At 51.8% G+C, this 5715-nt stretch overlaps 1 long non-coding RNA gene across 2 annotated transcripts; it reads right to left on the bottom strand.

The window, feature by feature from the left end:
* Positions 2201-5709, bottom strand: LOC110387129. Of its 2 annotated transcripts, XR_002432405.1 has the most exons (3): positions 4068-5709; positions 3946-3973; positions 2201-3870 (listed from the first exon to the last, which is right to left on the bottom strand). It is a non-coding gene; the product is annotated as an uncharacterized LOC110387129 (long non-coding RNA). The 2 variants fall into 2 exon arrangements; XR_002432404.1 differs by having other exon boundaries at positions 3946-5709.

Here is a 5715-nt window from a genome sequence, read left to right as displayed (position 1 = left end):
GGGGGGGGGGGGGAGAGTATCAATGATGAGCTACGATGGCCCACATACTTTGATTCCAGTTCATTCTCAGAGACAATTGGTGACATTTCAACTCGATAGGGGAGGACAAATTTCAATACTAACACACTCTACTGGACTCTGAGCACCCCCCCCCAGTGTATTCCAGACGCCTAGAGTCCCCCAGGGTTTTGCAGTGCACCGCAGAGGCGTCCCTCGGTCAACCCATGGACTCGAGGGCACATGAGTGGAGTGCCGGAGCTGTCTGTGACACTGCGAGATAGTCCATCAGTGCCCCTCAGACCACATAACCCCCAATTCTTGCCCCCAGCCTCCCAAAACTCCACCCCCCTTGCCACCCAAGCCCCCTGTAACCCTCGACCTGTGCCCCCCAGGCCTGCTGTCAGTGCCGATCTTGTTCCTGGTGGTCGTGGACCTGTAGCGCTGTTGTGGTCGAGGGTCTCTGTCCTCTGGTTCGCAGCAGTGGGAGGGGTGTGTGGAACTGCGCTGGGGCGAGTGCTGCCGCAACAAGATCCTCCACATCTTGACACAGACACATCTGTGGGGCACAGACACATACTGGGTCACGGGCTCCATTTGTTTGGGCACAGACCCCACTTGTGGGGTACTTACCCTCACAGGTGGAGCACAAACCTCATTTTGGGGGGCACTGACCCCCACTTGTGGGGCGCTACCCCCGCCCCACTGTCGCAGCCATGCCCCAAAAACTCCATCACACCACTGTGCGTGGCCATCAACTTCTCCTTGGACCCCACACACCCCACAGACAGTCCTGTCCCTATCCTCAACCCCAAGGTGATGTCAGTGTGGACATGGAGGGGACATGGGGACATGCAGGGAACATGTGGGGGACATGGTGACATAGGGGGACATGGAGGGGACATGGAGGGCATGTGGTGACACAAGGGACATACAGGACACAGTACTGGGCTGTCCCCACAGGTGCTGGTGGAGGTGATGCTGGAGGTGACACAGAACTGCTTGCAGGGCACCACACTGCAGGTGGGAGCCTGTGCCAGCAGATGGGCACAGGGGGACATGGAGTATGGGGGGATGTACAGCAGGGGATGGGGGGGTGGGGATAGATGGAGGAACAGGGGGACAGAGCGGGGACAGCAGTGACAGTAGGGGGATGGGGGGACAGGGGGACAGTGTGGGGTGACAGCAGGAGTGACATCGGGTGATACTGGGGGAGGTGACACCAGGGAGTGACACTGGGATGACACTGGGGTGACATTGCAGAGTGACCTCGGGGAGTGATGCTGGGGGGTGGTGTTGAGGTATCACTGGGGGGTGACAGCAGGGAGAGATGCTGGGGGTGACACTGGGGTGACATTAGGGCGAGGTTGGGGAGTGACGTTGTGGGGTGATGTTGGGGTATCACTGGCGGGTGACATCAGGGAGTGAGGCAGGGGGGACATAGTTGGGGTGACACTGGGGGGGTGACACTGGGATGACATTGCGGTGACACTGGAGTGTTGTTGAGGTAACATGGGGGGTGACATCAGGGAGTGACGCTGGGGAGTGTAGTGGAAATGCTAAGTCACAGCCTGATGCAGTGATGGAGCACCTGGTGGGAAGGCAGGGCCAACTCATGGGAGCTCAGGTGCATGCAATGCACCTGAGTGACAGGAAGCGGTGGAGCCAGGATCCACCCCTTTTCAGACCCCATTTAAGTGTTGGCAGTGAAGGTGAAGGGATTTTGCTGGAGATCCCTGTATACCTGAGATCTTCTAAGGTTAAGCAGGTTTGTTTCTTTTGTTTTTTTGCATCCACTGTTGTATTTGAGCAAGTCCTTCCTGCAGCCTAGGGCTTTGCTACTCTGCTGTAGTTACTGCATTTTCCATCATGTTGTAGCATTAAAGGGATGATGTTGTTGGGGTGACATCAGGGAGTGATGCTGGGATGATACTGGAGAGGTGCTGGGGGCTGATAGCAGGGAGAGATGCTGGGGGCTAGTATTGTTAGGGTGATGNCGGCGCGCATGCGCCGTGCTGCCAGCAGGACCTGAGCAGTGAGCACTGCTAAGCTAGTGCCCGTGCGCGTTGCTGGGGCGGGCACCTGACGGTCATGTGCAACGCTAAGCCCATCGGGTGCCGCAGTGTGCGCATGTGACGCTAGGAATAAATGCTGTGCGTTCCGCGGTTCGGACTCCTGCATAGGACCGTGGAAATAGACAAAGGCCATTCTGGATTGGAAGGGAGGAATATCGCTGAGCCGACGGTCCAGCAATTGACTCCCCGCCCGCCCTTTACTGGGTCGCAGAGACGGGTGATCGTTGTACTCTTTCAGACGCATGTGCCCTTCTGCCTGGCGGACTAATCACAATAAGAGTTGGCGGATTAGCTGCGCGGAGTGGCCAGAACGTATGTACGCCACTTCCGCTTTTCGGCGCGCATGCGCCATACTGCCTGGGTCACCAAGCGCAGGCAGCGGCAGTTCCGCGGATTGGCCACGCGGTGGCAGCTGAGACCGCGGTAAGAACTCGTCCGATGGGATCGGCGCGGCTCCCCAGCCCCGTCCTGGTGTTCCGTTTTCTCTTTCTTCTGATGACAGAAGAACACAAAGTTAGAGAAGAAGGGGAAAAACAACAAAAAAAAAAGACGAAGAAAACGAAGGAAAACTTCTCCAAACCCAGAAAACCTGTGCTAAGAGCTTATGAATGTCTGTTAAAAAAAATCCAATTGATGTCATACATTTTTTCTTGCCAGCATCTGTTACATTGTTTTTAAATACTCACACACTAAAATCCAACTACCAAGCCAACATAACAATTATGAAATGAAAGCATATTAGCAGAAAGCACAGAGCCATATTTATGTTTTCTCAGACTCTGACTTCGACCTATTTTAAAGCAGTATTTACAAATGCCTTTCTCCATCTCTAATTTTTCTATTAGACTTTTTTAATGCAATAAAATGCATAGTTTCAGGCCATAGCAAGTCTACAGACAGTCCAAAATTAATTAGAAAGTTATGTCCAAATGGGATCTTGACAATTCAGAACCCCATTATGGAAAAGGGCATCAGCTTGAGGCATTGCCAGAGCTTCAGTACATGGTCAGCCTACAAACACTATCTTAGAGCTGAAGGAAGCAGTCTAGAAACAAGGAGGTAGAATAAAAGGAGTGCACATCAACTCCTTCAACAGCAACTCAAAGAACAGAAAATAACCCATTATCTCCCTTACAAAAGATCTGAAGGGTATTGTAAGGACACACACAGCAGATACAGCTGCCTTAACCCAGTTTGGGATCCCCAAAGAAAGGCGGAGATCACAGACCTCAAATAAAGAAGGAATCACTCACCCCTTTCCAAGGACAAGGGCTCACCCCACACTCACCAGTTCAGGCTGTGACCTAACAGTTCCCATACAGAAATGAAGCAAAAAAAAAAAATAAGACAAGAGTAATGCCTGGCAGGCAACTGGATCTGCCTGTCCAGCAAGGGAGAGTTTATCAGTGGATGAGCTATGACAGCCCACACATTTTGATTCCAGGCTGTCCTCAAAGACAGTTGGTGAAATCTCTAATATAGAGGGGGTGCATTCTCTGGATTAGATGGGCCAGAGGCATGGAGAAGGCAGGAGGAAGAGGACAAGCAGCCTGTAGGGAACCTTTAAGCGCAGTAACAAGCTCTGGGAGCACTACGTTGAGCCACACTATATAATGGGTAAACACTGGTAGGTGTACATTGCCCTTACCTGTATGGGCAACCAGTTACCAGTCAAAGTCAGGTTCCAGGGCATTCCAGGGAATCCAGCTTTCTGTTTCTAGCTGACTTCATGAAGAGCCACAGATCTCTCCGCGCAGTTCGCGCACCACCTACAGGCACCGCAGTTCTCCGCTGGCACCTGTTGAACACAATACAATGAGGAAGGCACTGCCTTGCATATGCAGGGGCTACACCCTGTGCTCATTGCTCTTACCAGCAGTGCCATAGAGAGACGCCTGGGGCTGTGAGACACGATGACGCAAAGGAGTTTGGTGACCAGGGAATGGTTGGAGCAGGCAGGGAAGTCTGCGTGCTCAGCAGCACTGGAAAACTCACCGAGTACTCCAGTCAGGATGATCCACATCTGTCACAGAGCCCCTCTGTGCCAGTCCCAGTATTCAGCAGACTGAGGACCTCGTTCTGTCACACCATCAGGTCCCACAGCTGCAGAGCTAGCTACATAATGGGGGTCAGAGGATGGGGTTTCAGGCATCATACAGATTAGGAAACTAATAGCACCCCCTGAGAACTGGGATGGAGACACCTGGAGTGATCCCAACTACAGTGGTCGGGAAGAGAACAATCCTTTCTTTCCTGTAAAAGTGAAGCCAGATCTGCTGTTAAAACGCAAAGAACCATAGGACCCCGGGGTGATCAGCCACAAGGTGCTCTGAGGACTATACCCTGGGACCCATTACCATTGACTAGTTTATAAGGGAGATATGGGAGAGAGCCAGGCAAAACAGGAGCAGAACACTTGTGGTCAGCATGCTCGAGTGGTGGAGACTGTATTATGCTGAGTAAGGATGAAGCCAATGGCTACTGGGGTCTGGGAATTTGCTTCAGCTTAGGACCCAGCCGATGCACCTTGCTCTATCACCAGCCACGTAGCTTATCAGGCTGGGAGAATGGACCCTGTGGAGCAAGGTGAACCCCTTGTAACCCCCATTCCATCTTTAAGTGAGCCTCCCACAGCCATCGCTAAAGCTGCCTGCATACAAGCAACGCACAAACACTGGGCTTGGGATGCTCCATTACCTGATCCAGTAGATTTCACAGTGCATAACCACTAATTAGAGGAGCCTCAGCTATCCTTAAACCTCATCCATTGAGCTATGAAATGGGATGAGATAAAGAGAATGTAACACAGAACATAACTTAGTACATAATAATGATGCACAGAACAGCCTTAAACAACTCCCTGTTTGAGTGGAGTTAATGCATGGTACCGTTCACTGCAGTCACAAAAAGGGCTGGGACAATGTGGCAGTAGACAAACTGAGTTTGGAGACCCAGGTTGGATATAATAAAGTAAGAATCATGAAAGAGGAAACAGAGAATCAACCAGAAAGTAATGAGCTTAAAAAGCTGCACAAACATTATCCTGAGAATGCAGAACACCTTTGTGGAACAGGGCAGCAGCTCCAGGCATTCCCAGAGCTGCAAGACTCTGTTAGCTGACCAGCATTACCTGGGGATTAATTGAAGCATTCCAGAAACGAGGCTGTAGTGAAAGGAAGGAATGTACATCAGCCCCTCCATCACCAGGTCTGAGAAAGGGAGATAACCCCTTCATCTCCTTTAGAGAACCAAAGGGCATTGTAGGAACACGCACAGCAGATACAGCTGCTTTAAAGCAGTTTCAGATTGCACAAGGAAAACAGAGATCACAGCCCTGAAACAAAAAAGTAATTGCTCACACCTTCCCAAGGACCAGAACTCAACCCCCCCCAGCCCAAAGGAGACAGCCTCCAGTCAGAAATACTGCCCCTCTGGCTGCCAGCCCTTAAATGAGCTCAGGAAGGGATGCAGCCAGGCTCCACCCCCTCCAATCCCACAGGTGAACTGCTTCCACCTGTGCTCGCAGGGCAGGCTACACCCCTCACCAGGTGCTCAATCACTGGTCCAGGCAGTGACCTAACAGTTCCCATACTGGGATAAAGCAAAAAAAGAAAGAGTCAAAAAGAATGCCTGGCAAGGGGGG

The sequence above is a fragment of the Numida meleagris genome, chromosome 21 (assembly GCF_002078875.1).
Source record: "Numida meleagris isolate 19003 breed g44 Domestic line chromosome 21, NumMel1.0, whole genome shotgun sequence".
NCBI classification, from domain to species: domain Eukaryota; kingdom Metazoa; phylum Chordata; class Aves; order Galliformes; family Numididae; genus Numida; species Numida meleagris.
Note: the sequence above shows the minus strand (reverse complement) of the source record. Positions and strands in the feature narration are given on the sequence as shown.